The sequence below is a fragment of the Lacerta agilis genome, chromosome 14 (assembly GCF_009819535.1).
Source record: "Lacerta agilis isolate rLacAgi1 chromosome 14, rLacAgi1.pri, whole genome shotgun sequence".
Classification (NCBI taxonomy): domain Eukaryota; kingdom Metazoa; phylum Chordata; class Lepidosauria; order Squamata; family Lacertidae; genus Lacerta; species Lacerta agilis.
The window spans coordinates 19,950,023-19,971,910 of record NC_046325.1 but is presented as its reverse complement, the minus strand read 5'-3'; the positions used below and the strand labels follow the sequence as shown (position 1 = coordinate 19,971,910).

The following is a 21,888-nucleotide window of genomic DNA, read 5'->3' as shown; positions in this document are numbered from 1 at the left end:
GGTCTATCAAAAGGATTGGGATACCCAATATTCCATGGTGTCCTGTCCTTCACAATCCACTCCAATGATTTGCCAAAATTCAACCATTTGCCCGAGAGCCAAAATCCTTCCAGTGCAAAAGCAAATGGTTTTATCAGGGACTTCTGGCAAGAGGCCTTGGCTGTGTATTCCCAAATCCAGATGTGGGAGATGTGGGAGGGCGATATTTGCACTGCGGAGGAGAACCTGGACAGCCTTCCGGCAACATTTTTTGAAACGAGCATGTCTGGCCACAGCTACAGCATATATAATGCAGTTTATGCTGCTGCTCATGCTTTACATAACACACTGTCGTCTAGACTCAAACACAGAGCGATGGAAAGTGGAGAGGGACTGAAATGGCAAAATCAACAGTTGTGGCAGGTAACGGACTCAACATATTCAAGTGGCAGAGAAGCACAACCGTGGTACAGTATGCCACAATCTGTATGATAAAACTGACTCCTCAACTCTTCCAGTGCTCATCTTTCAATCTTTCTTCATATTCTATCAACTAGAATTGAAATAATAGTCTACTCTGATTCACTCCTTTTTGTCACTGTACTTAAGTGTATAAACAATGCACACTATTACACTTTTACTGATCAGTGTAGAGTATTCTTCTGTGATCACTGGGTATATTAATGTGAGGTATGTAGCTTTCATCTTCCTGGGTTGTTTGTATAATACTTTTTGGGCTTCGTAATGAGCTATAGTCTTCCTTATGGGTAGTAAACATGATGCCCTTCACACATTGTTGGATTACAACTCCCATCATCCATGACTATTGACTATTCTATCTGGCATGATGAGAGTTGTAGTGCAACTGTATCTGGAAGTGAATATGCCTTTGGCTAGTGTTGGTCTAGCTTGTGCTTTCTTCATGTTAAAGTTCTGCATAAAATTAATCCAGTTTTTTTTAATTCACCCTGGCATCAGGAAGGACTATTTATAATCCTGCTGATCCGGCTGATATTTTCCTCTTTGTGTACAGGATAATATCAAGTGTTTTTTTAATGAAACACTCTGTTTCATAAAGGTATTCTAATACATAAAAGGTAATGTGTCTGCAACTGCGGAAATGTAAGCTAATTTATATTTTAAATGTCTGTAGTAAACATGATTTTGGTTTTGACATCTTAAAATCATCAAATCTTGACTGAGAGGCACAGATTAATTCAGTACATAGCTAAAAGGTTATACTTTTCTTTTGTGAAAAGAAAAATAATAATGAATAGTGTATTCCATTGGTCTTCTACTTTCATAGAAGCAAGTGGATTAACATTACAATCAGACCCACATTTACCTAGGAAATAAACCCCTTGAATTAAATGGGTTTTACTTCTGGGTAGGATTAGGATTATACCCTCTAGTAACAATTTACACATACACAGAGTCAACAAACACACTTCAGGAAAAGGAAGAAAAGCAATGAAACCACCATTGGGACAGCAATTATACATTGATGAATATGTAGATTATGTAAATTGCAACACAATATTTACACATTACATGCAACCCTTTTTAAAAAATGCAGCAGAGAATTAAGGACAAAAGCTTTCACAGAATAACTATGACAGGCGTTGAATAGGTGGACAGGAGGAAATTTGCTTGCTGTTAAAGGATTTCTCTTCTATCCCTAGTTTTGTTATCAGTAAGATAAAGGTGACCATACTATTAAGACTTTGGTGCATTGATTTAATTCTTGTCTTTCTGTAGTCTTTTCTCACTAGAAAACCAAAGACATTAGACCTTAATATGCAGGACCTAACTTTAGCCTTTTCTAAACTATTGCCTTTTGCTATTCAACCTAGCTACATCACTTTCTCAGAAATGTCACTTTTAACAACAGCGGTGGGGACAAGATTTTCTTTGATGAGTATGGGGAGTTAGTGGCTGGATTTGATGTAATCAACTGGATTGTTTCTTCAAACCAATCATTTCATAGAGTGAAAGTTGGAAGGTTGGACCCCAACCAAGTATTCACCATCAATGCAGATGAGATAACATGGTATAGCACGTTTAACCAGGTAAGATCCAACTGTCAGCAATTTGAAAAGACATCCAGTTTTGAATGAATACCAATGTTCTGTCCTGATGTGTAAAATAATTTTCATCAGACAGTGATGAAACACTATAAAATCTGGAGGCAGGGGATTTCACTGAAAAAGCACAATGGATGAATGTTGGAAAAATAGGATTCCACAAGTGGCTATGATTCCACAAGTAGCCATCTTGAATTCCAACCTGGGAGAAAGGTGGGATATAAGTAGATCAAACAAACAAACAAACAAACAAATAAACAAACAAATCTTGCTATATTCTTGCCTATATTCATGGAGAAATGGTTCAGAGAAAAATTTATATAGAATTTAATCATATCTCTATTTGTTTAAATATACGTAAGATTCTAATCTAAGTCATTTTACATTCAGTCATGCTCTACTGGCAATGTTCTGTTCAAGCAGAAGTGTTACTTTAGCGCATATAAAATATCTAAATAAAATGTGTGTGTGAACACAAGGTTTATAAATTTTGAATTATCTATTGTATAAAAGCACATACATGTAATGTAGGGAATCAATATGCAGCTGATGCCATTCTCATACACACACACACACAAACACACACACACACACACAATGTGGCACCATAATAATTATGTTAATAAAGAAAATTTGTCCTTTCTTGTAGCATAGACCATGCATTATTAAAAGGAGATCCAGTTAAACCTCAGTTTTCCAAAGTCTTAGCTGCTGAATGTTTCGAAAGCCGAATGCTGAAATTCCTGAATTGAATGCTTCTTTTTTTTAAAGCACCATGGAAGTCAAACGGCTTCTGAGCAGCGTTTTCCATTTTCTTTTCTATTGAACTTGCTGGCAGCCCTTTGATCCTCAGTTTTCAAATGTTTCGGAAGTCGAACGGACTTCCAGAATGGATTAAATTCGAAAACCGAGGTTCTACTGTATAATTTAGGGAAATCAGAAATTTTGGGGATCCTTTTCTTAACTCACTATTCTCAGCATTATTATTGTGCTCTCTCACTTGTGCCTTAGTTTCAGCCTCTTTCTTTATGTAATGAGAGGTGCCACCCCGGCTTTAGGAAGAAATTGAAAGAAGGTGAGCCATTTTGCTGTTATGATTGCATCCCATGTCCAGAAGGGAAGATTTCAGATCAGGAGGGTAAGTATTATGTGTATATTGTACAGCGTTGTGAAATAGAAGGGGTAGGCCTCAAAGACACAGGAATGTGCCTGTAAATTTAGGACTCTATCAGGATTAATTTTCCTTAAATTTTCAAAGGTGAAAAATTGAAATTTTGTTTAGGTGTTGCCTGGAGCGAGCTGCTGAAGAAGAATCAGGTGTATGCGATCATTTGCCTCAAATTATTCAAGGCAGATTTTACTAATAAACTACAATGGCTTCTGAGTAGTGATGGCGGTTCTTGTAATAACATAGCAGAAAAGATAACTTTCAGGGGTAAGATTGAGCTTTACCACACATTGATGTCTCAAACATAGTTTTCTTCATTTTCATCTGTGGTTACTGCCAGACTAAAAAACGAGTAGGAAAGTTGTGTGCTTTTCTTCCAGACTTACGCTTTTATTAAGCTGATCCTAATTACTATGGCTGTGAACCCCATCACCCCTAATCTGCCCTATGGGTTCAATCAGGGATCCCAATCAGGATGGTCTACTCAGTGGCAGATCAAGTATCACTGGATCCATCCCAAATTAGTTTGGTGAGGGACTAATGTTTAATTAAAACTACAGCGGATGGAGAGGAGAAGAGGGCCGTCTTCTGCCCTCCCAAACAAGAGCAGAGGCAGTCAATTTTGCAGTGTATTCCTTTTCAAGGGACTCATCTGCAGGGAAGCTTCTTGAAAGCAGAACCATGCACCATGCAAGATTGATAACTGTGCAACAGCTTCTCTGGGGTGGCATCAATCACACAAGTATTGCTTCACAAGCAACCTCTCTCCAAGAAACCTCTCAATACCTCTGCTAAACAGTTCTTGCACAGAGTCATCTATTCATTTACACACGGGCTGAACGTGCTGGGTCTCACTTTCTGAATTCATTGTCATGCTTCACCTTTGGATACATTTGCTAGTCCAATTTCATAAAGTTAGCAAATTCCATTCAGCACGTGTGCAAAAATTTACAGCTCACCATTGCAGGCTAATTTTCACTCAGGCTAACCTTGATGTAATTGAACAGCAAGAAAAATTTACTCTACTGAATGTTGAGCACAAAACTGTCAAAAGAAGGCAGAGAGTACGGAGGGAAGCGCAACAATGATGGGACAGCATTCACAACCTTAGACAACTTTCTCCAAGAGACAAGTTTAGGGTAAATTCATCTATCCCTATAATGGATGCTCTTGAGACCTAGACATTTTTGGGTGAATCTACTAGCAACCAAGGAACAGATGCACAATGGAGTAGAGATGTTGATTCAAGGGTATCCAAAGGATGTTGGCCTTAATCTAGACAGTGAACTATTGCACCTCCACCTGTATGTCAACAAACTCACCTTGAAAAAGAAAATTTCAGCCACCAATATATGCATCAAACAATATTAATTGAGAAAATTCAGACAGCTTTTCCAAATGTGGAAACAATTTTCAGATTGTTCCTGTGTTTAATGGCTACAAGCTCTACTTGCAAAATATAATTTTTCGACTAAAAGGGATAAAGAATTATTTACGGTCAACAATGTCCCAAGATTGGTTGTCTGATCTAAGTATCCTTAAATTGTGACTTTCTGATCTTTAATGATATAATAGGTAAATTTGCATCTAAAAGAGCTTTAAAGAAATTGTTCTGACTTTGTAGATATTGTAAGGGACATGGGTAGCAGAACTATCACTTCTGCAGGGCACCAGGCAGGCAGGAGTGTCAGGCAACATCAGACTCCTACATTCTCCTGGAAAAATGCACCTGGTGATCACATAAACCTGGCCTTTTTACAGGAAACAATAATGCTTATTCTCATTCCTCCCTGATTTACTGCCCACTTGTAGTCCCAGATCCCCCTGAGTCATCCATCTTGACCTTCAGCTCTTCAGTTTCAACCTAACTTGTCCAAGGCCCAAGTTTGAAAATGCCCAGTTTGGCTCAGTACTTGAATCTCAGCCAAATCCAGAACGCAATCATATTAATGACAAGAAGTTTTTGAAGACAGCTTAGATCCTACAATGGTTGTGGAAGACAGAGTTCAGTCCTATAATACCACAGGGCTTTATTTCATTATCTATCTATCTATTTTACTGATTAAAAAATATATAGAAATGTTCATAAATTTAACAAGGATTGAAGGCAGAAGAAGAAACAGGAGCAGAACAGCCCACAAGAAAATATGAGGATAATTAGAAAAGAAATTTACAAGACCTCAACAAGTTCCATTTTAGTCTTCTAAATTTAGGTTGAAATCGCTAAACAAACCAATAAATTCTTTAAAAAAGAAAAAGAAATCGCTAAACAAAAAACAAAAAAAGCAGAGGATCTTGCTGCTTCTAGTTCCAGCAACTGAAGAAAGTCAATACCCCACTAGAGGTGGATGTCCAAAAATGGTACTCTATCAATTTAGGTACATGTGAAAACTTCAGCATTTTCATAAGATGGAAATCAGAGCTATCTTAGTGTAGTGGTTACAATGTCAGTTTGGGACCTGGAAGACACAATGTTTAAATCCTTATTAAGCAGAAGTTGAATTAGGCATACCTTCTATCCATCGTTTTCATTAAGAGAATTCTAAGACAAACCATTCCTTAGAGATAACATTTATGGTCCCAATCTTTAAATAAATTTTTATCAGACCAGACATAAAACTTCCCCCCAAAAAAGCATTACTATGAATATTCCAAACAAATATCACAACACATATTTCATTTTTTTTCCAGATATGAATGACTGCAATCAATGTTCAGAAGAAGAATATCCAAACAGTAATCGGGATGTGTGTATTCTCAAGGATATAAGCTTTTTGACTTATGGAGAACCTTTGGGGATCATTTAGCCTGTTTTGCCTTTTCTTTTTCTTTCATCACAGCTCTGGTCCTGGGAACATTTTTGAAGCATCACAACACACCCATTGTCAAAGCCAACAACCGGGACCTCACCTACACTCTTCTCATCTCCCTCCTGCTCTGCTTCCTTTCTGCACTGCTGTTCATTGGCCGACCTGAAAGGGTATTCTGTCTCCTTCAGCAGACTGCTTTTGGCATCATCTTCTCAGTGGCTATTTCTTGTATACTGGCAAAAACATTCACAGTAGTTCTGGCTTTCATGGCCACCAAACCAGGATCCAGGATGAGGAAGTGGGTGGGGAAGAGAATGACCAATTCCATTGTGGTTTCCTGTTCCCTTATTCAAATAGGGATCTGTACTGCTTGGCTGGGATCCTCACCTCCATTCCCTGATGCTGACATGCAATCAGTGGCTAAGGAAGTTGTTCTAGAATGTAATGCGGGATCTGTGACTATGTTTTACTGTGTCCTGGGCTACATGGGCTTCCTGGCTCTTGTCAGCTTCACTGTGGCTTTCCTTGCCAGGAAGTTACCTGACAGTTTCAATGAAGCCAAGTTCATCACTTTCAGTATGCTGGTCTTCTGTAGTGTTTGGTTATCTTTCTTTCCAAGCTACCTCAGTACCAAGGGAAAATATATGGTAGCTGTGGAGATCTTCTCTATCTTAGCCTCTAGTGCTGGTCTTCTGACTTGCATTTTGCCCCGAAATGCTACATTATTGTATTGCGGGCCTGAGCTGAACAACAGGGAACATTTAATAAGAAATAAAGGCTGAAGAATTTATATGTCTGCATTATTCACCATGATTTCAAAGTTTAGTGCAGCAATCCCCAAACTTTGGCCCTCCAGATGTTTTGGACTACAATTCCCATCATCCCAGACCACTGGTCCTGTTAGCTAGGGATCGTGGGAGTTGTAGGCTAAAACACCTGGAGGGCCAAAGTTTGGGGATGCCTGGTTTAGTGGTTTATTATATAGAATCTTTATATAATATCCTTTCATGCTATGATATCCAGAAGCTGTTTAATCAGGAAGCCTGCCAGAATAAGGAATTTATTTATCTGACCAATGTTTGTGCCAGTCTAATGTATGGAAGAATAGTGGTCCACAGCTGGAATGCTATGTCTGACAAGGCACTGTTTGCAACCAATTGTAAATCACAGAGTAATCTGGTTTATCTCTGTTTAGTCTGCAAAGAGCGACCCACAAGACTGTGATGGATAATATGTTAAGCTCAGTTATGCTTAGCTAAGTGCTGTGCAGCAGCTGAGTGACCAGAAAGGAGCAAAGTCCCTGTGTCTCCAGGACACCACATCTTCATGCTATGGATACAAGTTCATATACCTTTATACATGCTTGTTTGGTATGCACTAATTGGCTTGCTTTGATGGTGCCCTTATCTGTGGGCCTGGGATGTTGGGCTCAGAGCCCAGAAGAGGAACTATCTGTAATGTTTGAGTATTTGCCACTTACACCCTATTTGTCAGGTAGCTGCCTCGCTATACAAAAATGTATGCACTTTCACTTGGGTGTGGACAAGCCATCTCCTTGCTGTGAAGGCTGTCCCCCATGTGCTTTGAGCTGGGGCAAGGGGAACTGGTAGGCTGCTTCGCTGTTAGCTGACAATGAGGGTCGTTTTACCGGCTCAAGAGTCACCCCCAAACCGAGCCGCCCACTTGGCGAGTCCCCGCGTGCTGTGCTAAACTGGTGCATTGCAGTGCAGGGACTCGCTTCCGCAGTGCCGGAAATTTCGTCTGCACAAACGGAGGTGCCGGAAATAGCGTTTGTGCAGATGCAGACACTGGAAATCGCGGGTGTGTGCACTCACATGTGCCCACTATCCAGCCCACAGAGGGGGCTCTGTGGAAGTGTACCAGCCCTGGCAAGGTAAGCCTTGCTGACCCCTGTCCTACACCATACAAACTCCCATGAACGCTGCTCTGGCTCTGGGGCTGTATTGTGCAACAGCACACTGTCACACACAAGTGCCATGTTGGTGACGCTTATCATAAGCATTGAATATAATGTCCTTATCTTGCTGTCAGTGACTCCAAGTCATGCCATCCCTTCTTGTCTAGCTGAGAGCGAATTTTTCAGTTCAGAATATCTGACAAACAAATATTCTCTATTCCCCAGGGGCTCCCCAACATTAACTCAACAATTACTTCACAATTACCTTGTCAGAAGAACAGCAATTTCTTTCGATATTCAGGGAAATCCCAATGGAATACCGGTGTCCACTAGCAAAACAAAGAGCAAAGTCTGTGAAGGATGTAATAAATATACCCAGTAAAATTCAGGGGCAGGGAGAAGAACTGGGAACAGGGCAAGATCCACAGTTCTGCTCTTGGATATTGCAGGTTTGGGGCTATCAGGGAAATGTACAACGTTCAGCTCAAGCAGTTTTTAATCATAGAGGCTGTAATGATTATGCTGTAGAACAAAATAGGGGCTTTTGTATGTAGAGTTAAAATCTGGGCTTGTACTGAGAATGGTTTTAGTCATTGTGCTACTGTCCCTGTTACCTCATATGGCATGCATGGCTCACAGGGTTCAGTGCAGAGTCCATTATCCACAGCCTCCAGTTCACACATATCATCAGCCAGGAAACTTCATCATTGGTTCTGTAGCTTATCACGGCTGCGTAGTCACCAGTGAAATACTTTTCTCAGAAGAACCCCTGCCAACATTGACAGATACATTTATGTAAGGCCTTAATGGTTGTTTGCTTTTCTTTCCATGCATTTTTGACCCTGGGATAATGAGCATAGAGCTGCACCCTCAGAACACTGAGTTCTTGTCTTAGCGATAGTGAAGAGTGAATGCAGGGGTGACCAAGGTGGTGTCCTGTGAGTGCCGTTAGATTGCAACTCCCATGAGCCCTAGGAAAAATGGCCAATGGCCAGAGTTATGGGAGTTCTACAATGACTAACCATAAATGCTTGCTTTGATATGCACTAATTGGCTTGCTTTGATGGTGCCCTTATCTGTGGGACTGGGATGTTGGGCTCAGAGCCCAGAAGAGGAAGTATCTGTAATGTTGAGTAAAAGGTAAATGTTAGGTCCAGTCGCAAACGACTCTGGGGTTGAAGCACTCATTTCACTTTACTGGCCAAGGGAGCCAGTGTACATGTAGCCAGAATGACTAAGCCACTTCTGGCAAACCAGAGCAGTGCACGGAAATGCCATTTACCTTCCCACTGGAGTGGTACCTATTATCTACTTGCACTTTGACGTGCTTTCGAACTGCTAGGTTGGCAGGAGCAGGGACTGAGGAATGGGAGCTCACCCCATCGTGGATATTTAAACAACCGACCTTCCGATAGGCAAGCCCTAGGCTCTGTGATTTATACCCTCTTTGTCAGGTAGCTGCCTCGCTATATAAAAATGTATGCACTTTCACTTGGGTTTTTTTGTCAAGTGTCAAAAAATGTACCATGGATGGATGGAGGAAGTTTGTGTATAGTTTTAGTTTGACCATCTGAGAAGATCTGCCTCTTTATTCACTTTAATTAAAATCAATTCAATTAGTATTGATCTTTGATATATGATTTGTATTTCCCTCCAAATAGTGCACAAGCTTATGTTTGTTGTTTAGCATTTCTTCTTTGGTAATACAGTGGTACCTCAGGTTAAGAACATAATTCGTTCTGGAGTTCCGTTCTTAACCTGAAACTGTTCTTAACCTGAAGCACCATTTTAGCTAATGGGGCCTCCCGCTGCCGCTGCGCCCCCAGAGCACAATTTCTGTTCTTATCCTGAAGCAAAGTTCTTATCCTGAAGCATTATTTCTGGGTTAGCGGAGTATGTAACCTGAAGCGTATATAACCTGAGGTACCACTGTAAAGCCTTAAGCCAAGCCTCTATTTCAGATAGATAATGTTTAACTTACCTTATAACCTTAAAACCGCAGTATTGATATACAGGATATGCATTTGAAGGCAAAACTCCTTGTCATTTCTTCTGGTGCACCATTTCAAGCCCCAGCCCATGAAAAGCTTAGAGACTCACACACAACCCCTTTTGATTCACTTGATCACACCACCATTGTTTTAATAGCTCCTAAATTTCAACAGGTGCTCATCATGAGTCTGACTCTATGCTGAGTCAGCATGACCATTTAGGCTGCAATCCTTTACTAAATTACCTAGGAGAAGGGATGGATGAATCTGACAAATTCAGCATCCCTGTCAGATGCTACCCAGCCTCTGCTTAATACCTCCAGCCAAACATAGCTCACCACAGCCCAAGGCCATCTGTTTCACACTCAAACAACCCTTACTGATAAGACATTTCTTCTAATGTTCAGCCAAAATTTTCTCCACCAATTAACTCAAACTTTTTTGTCTGAAACAAGAGCAAATAATGCTGTTCCACCTAACGCATGGCAAATTTTCAGACATTTAACGATGGCTAACAAGTTTTCCCTTAAGCATTTCTTTTTCAAACTAAATATGATCAGCTCATTCAAATTTTCAGTGCAGTTCATTTTAGTAAACAATATCAAAAAAGACACCATACTCAGAAAGCAAATTGTGAGTCATGTTCTGAATGTGAATACTGGTATTGTTTATCTATTAGGGCAAAGAATGGTTCAAGAAAGAGAATATTTGAATACTGTAATAATGAATAAATCAATAAGATGTACAATATGATTTTGATACAGAATGCAATTCTCATTCCAGCATAGTGCCCAAGTATACCAACACATCACAGCCTTGGCTTTTGCAGTAAAGGAGATCAATGAAAACCCTCATATCTTACCCAATCTCACGTTGGGATTTAACATCTATGACAGCCATAACAATGCAAGGAAGACCTATTATGCCACAATGCTGCTTCTATCAGCTCTGGAAAGGTTTATCCCTAACTACACAAAGAACAACCAGAAAAATTTAATTGCTGTCATTGGGGGACTGGATGCCCACATTTCTATTAACATGGCAAATCTCTTGAATAACTATAAGATTCCGCAGGTAGGAGATTTGTGTGTTTTGTGTGTGTTATAGGGATTTAACTGACATAATTACTTGTTACTTCTTTTTAAAATAATAATTTTATTCCAAAATCTTATTAATTTCAATTAAATTCCCAGTCATAATAAGAAACCCTCATGCAACAACTGCAATATTAATAACTTCTATTCGTGTTGACACATTAAATGATTTATAAAACTACAAGTGAGGAACTCAACATATATCCTTGTTTTTCCTGTGTGTGGCAATTATTCTGTCTGTGGTGTTTCTTCCTGTCCTTGTAAAGATGTTATGTTTTTCATTTCCCTGGTTGTTGCTGTTGTCTGTCATGTCTTGGGCGGAGCTGATATCCCACTCAAAGGTCATAGATAACCCCATATTCATTTAGCCACAGCTATTTTGAGAAATAAAATAGTACAATTCATTCACTTGTATTATTGTTATGAAGATTGATAATATAAGGTGTGGGATGAATCAAATGCCTTCCTCCTCAGATGATCATCCATCAGTGGAAGGAAGCAATTTTTGGCCTTTTCTCCCACTCTTGCTAGCTCCCAAACTTTACAAAGATCTACTTTGGAGGGCCCCGAAATCTGGAGCAGATTTAGAGAAGGACAACCCACCCTCCTGAAGGAAGGGGGAATTGGCAAATAATGAATCCCTCCTTATTTTGCAGGCAGGTAGCTGTGATTAGGAGAGAGATGGCATGGCATTTCAATGTTCATGGTTTTGAAACCTTCAGCATGACAGATACATTCTGTTACTGTTCTCTTTCTCCCACTCCCCCAATCTCTCTTCAGCTCATATATGGCTCCGTTCCATTGATGAATGATGAAACCACGGGGCATTCCTTCTACCAGATGGTCCCCCATGAAGCCCTTCAATATACAGGGATTCTTTCTTTGCTTCTATATTTCAGGTGGACATGGATTGGAGTCCTTATAATGGATGATGAAAACGGTGAAAGATTTTTGCAAACTGTATTACCACTCTTTTCCCAGAAAGGTGTCTGCTATGCATTCATAAAAAGAGTCCCCCTATTCACTGATCCCTCTCAGATTAGCCAAGTAGTAGAACATGGTGAGGAAATATATAATGAAGTAATGAATAGCAAAGCGAATGTTGTCCTGTTTTATGGAGAATCAAAATCAACCGGTGTTTTTGAGATGGATTCCATATTTTGCAGAAAATCCACCAAGTCCACCAAAGCTATGGTATGGATAACAATAGCCCAAATGGAGCTCACTTCACAAGTGTTTCAAAGGAACTGGGAAACAGAAATATTTCATGTGTCCTGTCCTTCACAATCCACTCCAATGACCTCCCAGAATTCAAATCATTTGTGAGAGAAGAAATCCTTCCAGCACAAAAAAGAGACAATTTCATCAGGGACTTCTGGCAACAGGCCTTTGGCTGTGTATTCCCAGATGCAGATATGGCAGATGTGGAGGAGAATATATGCACTGGGGAGGAGAAATTGGAGAGCCTTCCAGCACCATTCTTTGAGATGAGCATGAATGGCCACAGCTATAGCAGCTACAACGCTGTCTATGCTGTAGCCCATGCTTTACATGACATGTCCTCATCTAGACTCAAACACAGAACAATGGAAAGTAAAATGGGACTGGAGCATCAGAATCACAGTTGTGGCAGGTAATATGCTCAACAATGTTAATTGATAAGACTACCAAAACTGTGGACAACAGACTCAAATCTGTATAAGTAAATTGTTTCCCCACGACTCTTCCACTGCTCATCTTTATTCATCTTCCACCAACTAGCATGAAAATAGTAGCCCACTAGTCTTTTAAGATTTGCTCATTGGTTCCACCATGTTCACTGCTATAAATTTCCTGATTCCTGTAGGATATCCACCAATAATTGCTTGGTTTTATACAGTATCTATAAGGTGTGTAGGTGTAGCTTTAAGAAGCATGCTTTCTGCCCCTCATTATTCTTCCAAGTTGATACCTTCCTCTCACACACTTTGATCAACTAAGTAACCCACATTCCAGTTCATGACTATCCAACATGCTGCCCTTCTCCATATATTTGTTGGACTCCAATTCCCATCATACCTAACAATTAGCCATGCTGGTTTGGACTAATGGGGGTTGGAGTCCAACAAAACCTGCAGGAGGGCGCTATGTTAAATAGTTCTGCTTTAGGTTGAGTTTAGGGATATAGAAACATGCCACAATACATTCCAAAATTCATTCATGCTTGTTACTGCTTACTGTACTGCTGCAATCGGTTGCACAAGTCTTTTTTGCCATTTTGAAATTTTGTTTGTTCATTTAAGAGTTTTAGCCATAATTTGGAAGCTTAACAACAACAACAAAGTCAAAAACAGTGAAACAAGGGCAAAAAAGCAGTATTTTCAGCACAGAGAACAGAAGGAAAACCAGGGAGTTCAAAAAAACAATTCAATCACAGTTAATTCAGTTTCAGCAATTAGCTCTTCCACTGCTTTTTCTGTGGGGACGCAGGGGGGTGCATACCCCTAAACATTTTGTGAATCCATGTTGGCCTCATTGAGGGGCAGTATTTAAATATGAGTAGGAAAATGAGAGCACCCCTAAACATTTTTATTTAGATTTTTTTTAGAAAAAACCACTGTATCTCTCACACACACAAACACACACACACACACACACACACACAGAGAGAGAGAGAGAGAGAGAGAGAGAGAGAGAATAAAACATTTTTACAAAGCATTGCAGTCCTCAGCCACATAAAAACCCTACTTATACACAAACAAAGTCAGCAAACTACACTTCAGGGGGAAAATAAATGCAATGAACCACCTGTTGGGGCAGTAGCAGTTATGCATATTATTATTATTATTATTATTATTATTATTATTATTATTATTATACCACCCTATACCTGGAGGTCTCAGGGCAGTTCACATAAAAGGATTACAGTATATAAAATAAAAATAAAAGCAATAACCAAAAAGAGCCACATTTAAAAGGGTATTGGATGTTGATCAGGTCAACCAAAGGCCTGGTTAAAAAAGAACATTTTTTGCCTGGTGCCTAAAGGTGTATGAACGAATGTGCAAACTATTCAATGTAATGTGTGAATGTTCATTTGCTGTATAAGAATTTATTTGAAGATACGTTTTCATGATGGGAGTCAAGTAGGTGGATGGCCACATAGATTCCTGGTAGCATCATCACTGCTGTTGGCCAGAAGGGAGATGAGCAGGGGAAAGTGGCAGGGAAGTTAAGATAGAGCAGCTGCCCTGTGGGAGCACTGGTTCTGCTGGTGCACTCACACTACACAGATCTCCCCACTGCCTTCCTCCTCTCCATCACACTCTTGGGAAAGAGTATGAACAAAGGTGACAGGAAGTTTGCTTTGTGGTGGTATAACGTATTGCATTTTGTAAACTGATGTTAGACTTCTGTTTAAGGCAACTCTTAGTTCAAATTCATTATAACATTGATAATAATGTCACAGTTATGATTTTCATCATTAATTGTATCTGCTCCCATCTCTAAATCATAAAAAGTGACAGCATTTTTCATGATTTTCCACTGAAATCAAAACTCATACACAACATTACTTCTTAATATGAAAAATTCATTTGCAGTCCTTTCTCTTCTAACCAGTCCTTTATCTTCTTCTTCTAACCAACATAGCTCCATCATTTCCTCAGAAGTGTCTCTTTTAACAACAATGCTGGAGATCCAGTTTCATTTGACCAGAATGGGGAGATAGTGGCTGGATTTGATGTGATCAACTGGATTGTTTCCCCAAACCAATCATTTCATAGGGTGAAAGTTGGAAGGGTGGATCCCAACCAAGTGTTCACTATCAATGCGGATGCCATAACATGGTACAGTGGGTTTAACCAGGTAGGTCCCTTGCCTAAACAACGTTATATCCAATTTTGAATGAGTACAAACTGTCTGGGGTGTTAGGGATGAGGTAGTACCTCTGGTGGGGGACACATCATACTCCTTCTGGGGTTGTTTGTCCACCTTTGGTCCATCCCCCTGCACTCAGCTCTCACCTGTGACTCCTAGAAGCTGCCAGCATAAGACAATGGCCAAACCCTGGGAAAGGTTTCAACAGGCCTGCTAAGTGAGGTGAGGGTAGTCAATGGGTCTCAAACCCTTGGTTAAAACAAAATAGAAAATTCTTTTCAGTAGCACCTTAGAGACAAACTGTGTTTGTTCTTGGTATGAGCTTTTGTGTGCATGCACACTTCTTCAGATACACTGAAACAGAAGTCCTTGGTTAGTTAGGGACTTCCCCTGCAGGCAAATACATGCTCTGGTGGATAGAACAGACAAGAGCAATACTGGGTTGAATGGTCATGAAGGCAGTTTTTGCACATGCTGTAAAGGAGAGTGAGGGGCAGATAGGACCTATCAACCTGGGAAGGTAGCCCATCTGGGAGAAGGAAAACTCTGGTGCTAAACCTCTGCTACTTGCATGATATTTTCAGGAAAAGAAAAGGCTAAGGAGTAAAGCCTACACAAATCCAGAGTGCCATACATCTGGGAAATCCAAGATATGTCCTCTTGTGTGGGGGGACACCTTAAACATTAGAAAGGAAATGTCCGGGGTTTTCTGGGTGGTGGGCTTGAGCTCAGAACAGGCACTGGTGGCTCGGGTGTGGGGTCAGGCACAGGCAGCTCGGGAACATGCATGGGCTGCTCTGCATGCCACAGCCGCTGCCAGCCCAAGCTGGGGAAAGAGGTGCACGGGCACAGTGGTGGCCCTATGCACCCATGCCCATATCCATCCACCTCCTTCCGCAGCTCATGCTGGCAGTGGCTTTGGCTGTCCTCTTTTTTTGCTCTTCAAGATATGGCAAAACTACCCTAAAATGGTTTGATAGTTCATTGTATGCCTCCTTCCAGCAACTCCTGTAGCCATGCTGGTGCCAAATGTATTGCTCCATTGGTCCACATCAGTGAGACCAAGATGGGGGGTATTGGGGCAGTCAGGAACCTCCATATACACTACCCAGGTTTACACCCCAGGAATGCCTCTTAGGTGCTGCTAATGCAGCAGTTTGACTTCACACCCACAGCCACACTCCATTGTCTCCTGAGACAAACGGATGTCAACAACTATCTGTCCTGTTGTCTAAAACTGATTGATCAGATATTAATGAAACCCTATAAAATATGCTGTTGTTGTTGCTTCCCCCCCCCAAAAAAAAGAAAGATGCACAGATTAAATATAGTATATGGGGTCCCACCAGTTCCAATGGTTAATATGGTCTTTTCTCTATTAAATGAGAATGATTTAGAGGAAATATAGAATTTAATAATATCTCTGTGTTATTTAACAGTCACCAAACTCCACCACTAGAAGCAGATGATACCTGGCACCCTCTGCCAACATGTACTATCAACAGGTTGTTCAAACATACCAAGTTTAAAGAAAATGATATGTATGTATGTCTGAAAAAACATGCATTGCAATCACTGAATAACCTAAAGTGTAAAAAAAACCCATAAAGGAATCAAAGTAAGGAATCAAGGACTTCCGGCGGCTGACGCCATTGCGGGTGGTCGTGGGCTGCTTCGGCTGCGAAGCACCCAGTCCATCCCGGGGGTTAGGAGCCCTGCAGCCGCATAGCGGGGCTCCGGTTGGGGTGCGGGAAGAGCGTCCCGCACCCTGGGCTCCCCGGCTGTGCCCGTTGTGGCTCCGAACCCTTCCCCCGCTCCCCCTGTAAAGGGGGAGTGGGGGTGAAGGGACGACGGAGCCGGGCTATAGGGGACATGCCCCAACCGGGATGGAAATGCGGCGACAAAGCCTGTGATGAGCGTCTAAGTTCTACCTGTCTTTAACGAGCTGATAAGAACCCAGAGGCTGTGAGTATTTGATTGACTCTTTGTATTCCTGGAACGATCTGGGGGAAAGAAGAAAGGCAGCCCGCCTCCCTCCCTTCGGGAGTTGAAAGAAATTAACTCTTTAAGTGACTGCTGCTACAACAATCGATAGAAAGTATCTGGAATTTGAAAACTGAGACTGTTGAGATTTCCCTTCGGGGGTTAACTGGGGAAAAAATATCTCCATTTGAAGTTTGGTCTTTATACTCCGGCTTCGGAGAAATGGCGACGACTTGGACTGTCGTGGGAAAAAACTGAAACAAAGGAAGGAAGAGACAGGAACTGAAACTTGATACTCACCCTCCCTTCTAAAATGCTGGACTTTGTGCTCGCACTGGTATTGAACTCCGGTTTAAAGGATGAGGAAATGCTCACTGTCTTGAAGCTGGAACTGCTTAATCGGAAACTACAAGTTTGAGTGGAATTATACATAAAAAGGACTTACTTTCCACAGAGGAGGCTTTTCAAAAGTTTTACACAATGGAATCAAACCTTGGCAAAGAGCTGGGAGGGGCGCTTGAAGGATGGTCTGAAATGGCTGGGCAAATCCGGGAAAAGGAACCGATTTCTGGGGGTGGCAGCCCTGAAACGGGAAAATTTACAATATCCAGACTCCGAGGTGGCAGCTCGGGGGCAAGGGACATGGAATTAAGATTTCTACAAGAAGAAGAAGAAAAAGGAACGGAGGAGCCCAGAATGGAGGTGATGAATACCCTGAGGCTCGATGCGGGTTTGTTGGGATGTTGCCTGGATCTGTGGACACTCAGAGGAAGACAATTGGAGATTTGGTTCTGGTGAAAGACAGAAAAAGACAATGGACAGAGGGGGAGTGGGTTGAAGTATTAAATGTATAATCCAAATGGTCTGCCATGGTATCCGAAATCGGAGTGTGAAGTCTGTTAATTACAAGTTTATTTTAAATAAGTAAGGAGATATTGAATCTTAAGTCAAAAGCAGCATGATAAAGGATAGAAGAAATAAGTTTAGCTATAAGAATATTTGGTTATGATTTAGGTTATAATGCAAAGAATAAGACAATTGTGTTCTTTTTTTAAGTAAAGTTAAATTTTTTTTATAGAGAAAAGTTGTTAAGGAAATAGTATATTGATTTAAAACCGAAGGTGAATAGGCGGGGGAAGTCAAACGTCAAGATTCAGAACTAGAAATTTTTTTTTGCAAGGTATATAAATAAGAAGAAGAATCCTGACATTATGTGTATTTGTATTTGTTTTTGTATTTGTAGGTGTGGGGTTGGGTTTGTGTTATATTATGAAAATGCTAATAAATTCTGTTTAAAAAAAAAAAACAAAGTAAGGAATCAATGTACAAAGAACCCATCACTCTGACAAGTGTAATTAATGTAAATATTTAGGCACAATAGGATATCATTTATTTGTGTTAATAAAGAAAGGTAGCAGCCTTAACCATATGCTGCTTATGGTGGTATCACTTTGGAACAAAAGAGAAGTCGAAAGAAACATAAGAATTACATCTCCTATTTTTCTTTCTCATTTATGGATTAGTCACAGCCACTTTCTTTATGTAATGAGAGGTGCCATCCTGGCTTTAGGAAGAAAGTGAAGGACGGGAAACCATTTTGCTGTTATGATTGCATCCCATGTCCTGAAGGGAAGATTTCAGACAAGGAGGGTAAGAATTAAGTATATAATGTATTACACAACACAATTGCTCCCACTTAAAGACAGAGGAATGTGCCTATATCACAATTACTTTTATACAATGTTTGAAGTGTTTGGAATGTGATTGGAATGTTTCTGAATGGAGAGTTAGCAGAAAGGTGCTGCTGTAGAAGAAATGTGTGGTGTTCACCACCCCTACTCTAGTGAAAGGCAGAGCAATTCAAGTCACAAGTCACAGCGCTTAGATGGTATGCCTACAAGTGATAGAAAGGGTAAACACATGCCAACACCATGAGATGTTTGTAGAACAGAAGTGAACTGGAAAATGATCTTTTTGATCCCACTCAGCCTAGATGCTGGCAACTTGCAGCTCCGGGCCTGTTTGATGTGCCATCCTGGGAGCTGGCATAGCACAAATATAACAATTTCTTGCTCCCTCTACTATTTTCCTAGCCTGTGTTAGATGTTGTGCTATGGATGTATATCGTTTAAACAAGGCCACCAAAGCAATTAACTGTGACTTAGTAACCACATGTTCTGTGCCACTTAGAGGATGAGTGATATTTTCATACTGCACATGCTGAATGAAGTATGGACTAAAATATGTTCTCTGTTTGCAAAAACAACAACCCAATTATAACTCTCCCCCCCAAAAAAAAATTAAGACCATATGCCTTCTTTTCCAGACATGAATGAATGTAATAAATGCTCAGAAGAAGAATATCCAAACACAAATCAGGATATTGCATTCCCAAGGAAATAAGCTTCTTGTCTTTTGAAGAAACTCTGGGGAGCATTTTAGTCTGTTTCGTTCTTTCCTTTTCTTTGGTTACAGCTCTGGTGCTGTGGACATTTCTAAAGCACCATAGCACACCTATTGTCAAAGCCAACAATCGGGACCTCACCTACACTCTCCTCATTGCCCTTCTCTTCTGCTTCCTTTGTGCATTGCTATTCATCGGAAAGCCTGAGAAGGTAACATGCCTCCTCCGACAAACACATTTGGCATCATTTTCTCAGTAGCTGTTTCTTGTGTGTTAGCAAAAACCATAACAGTTGTTCTGGCTTTTATGGCCACTAAACCAGGATCCAAGATGAGGAAGTGGGTGGGGAAGAGAACGACCACTTCCATTGTGGCTTCCAGCTCCCTTATTCAAGCAGCTGTCTGTACTGTGTGGCTGGGATTCTCACCCCCATTCCCAGATGTTGACACACACTCATTGACTAAAGAAGTTGTACTAGAATGTAATGAGGGATCTGTGACTATGTTTTACTGTGTCCTGGGCTACATGGGCTTCCTGGCTATTGTCAGCTTCACTGTGGCTTTCCTTGCCAGGAAGTTACCTGACAGTTTCAATGAAGCCAAGTTTATCACTTTCAGCATGTTGGTCTTTTGCAGTGTTTGGTTATCCTTTATTCCCTCCTACCTGAGCACCAAGGGAAAATACATGGTTGCTGTTGAGATCTTCTCTATCTTAGCCTCCAGTGCTGGTCTGCTGTGCTGCATCTTTGCCCCAAATGCTACATTATTGTGTTGCGGCCTGAGCTGAACAACAAGGAACATCTAATAAGAAATAAGGCTTGAAGAATTTGTGCACCTGCATGTTTTAGAATTCTGGAGTTTTGCTTTCGTTTTCTTTTTTTTTTTTTTTTTTAATTTTTTTTTTTTTTAATGTTTCAAATTATAATACATACACATATTTCCGACAAAACATACACAACCTACATACATTTTCAACATCTTAAAAACCAAACACTCCATCATACTTTCCTTATCTTCATCACACTCTACCCACCACCTTCCAACACCCCACACCCCACCCTGTGCATGACTTCCAGTCAACTCAGCTATAATTTCTTCTGTTTCTCCTCTTTCTTTCTTCTAACACACTATTATTCCAATTTCTCGTTTATTTACAGTTCCCCTTTGTTGTCTAACTTATTTAATATCCAATAGTTGTAACGGAACTTGTTCATTATAATAGGAGATTTGACTTTTCAACATAATTTTTCAAGTATCCTCTGAACGCTTTCCAATCTTTGTCTGCCCTTTCTTTTGTGGTCCTTCCAATTTCTTCCATTATTTTAGACATATTGTGATATTCTAGAAGTTTGGCGAGCCATTCTGTTTTTGTTGGGATTGCTCCACTTTTCCAATTTTTTGCTATCAGTAACCTTGCGGCTACTGTTGCATATAAGTATAATGTTTTATCTTCCTTCTTTAAACTGTCTGGTACTATTCCCAGTAGGAAACCTTCTGGTGTTTTTTTAAAAGAGTATTTAAACATTCTTTTCATCTCGTTATATACAGTTTCCCAAAATCGGACTATGTTGGGGCAATTCCACCATATGTGTATCATGGTGCCTTTTCCTGCATTGCACCGCCAGCAGACATCTCCGCAGTTTTATTTATTTTGGCTATTTTTTCTGGTGTTAAGTACCACCTGTGTTGTATTTTCAAATAATTTTCTTTCAATATATTACATCTAGTAAAATTCATATCTTCTTTCCATAATTTTTCCCATTGCTCTAACATAATATTCTTTCCAATATCTATTGCCCATTTAATCATGATTCTTTAACTAATTCATCCTTTGTCTCCCATTCTAACAACAAATTATATAATTTGGATATATTTTTTGAAGTTTCTTGTAATAAATATTTGCTAAATTTAGAAGTTCCTTTTTCAAATCCTATTTTTTTTATCTTTTTGTAATCTGTATTTAATTTGGGTGTACTGAAACCAGTCTGTAATATATGCCTTTATTTCTTCATAATCTTTTAACTTTAATACAGCATTTTCTTCTTCTAATACATCTTTATAAGTGACCCAATTTTCTTTCATGTTCCATTTTTTAACTGCGACTATCTCTGCCGGCGATGCCCACCATGGTATTTTGGGCTCTAGGATTCTTTTGTGTTTTTCCCAAATTTTGTAAATAGATTTCCTAATTATATGCCCCAAAAAACCTTTATGCACTTTTGCTTTTTCGTCCACTAGATAGGCATGCCATCCAAATCTCGTTTCCACTCCTTCTAGGTCCAATACGTCTGAATCGTCTAGTTTAATCCATTCTTTCAGCCAGGTCAGGCCCACCGCATCGTGATATAATTCTAATCGGGGAGGCTAAATCCTCCTCTTTCTTCTTATCAATCATGATTTTGTACTTATTCTTGGTTTTTTCCCTGACCAAATGAAATTTGCCAAATCTTTTTTCCAATTTTTAAGGCATTTTTCTCCTCCTAATATTGGGATACATTGAAATAAAAACATCATCTTAGGTAATATATTCATTTTTATTACTGATATTCTCCCTAGTAATGATAAATTTAATTTGTCCCATACTTGTAAATCGTTTTTTT

The 21,888-nt window shown here is 40.1% G+C and overlaps 1 pseudogene; it reads left to right on the top strand.

The window, feature by feature from the left end:
• Positions 1–261: 261 nt before the first annotated feature.
• Positions 262–20,110, top strand: LOC117057569 (annotated as a pseudogene).
• The last annotated feature ends 1,778 nt before the right edge of the window (positions 20,111–21,888 follow it).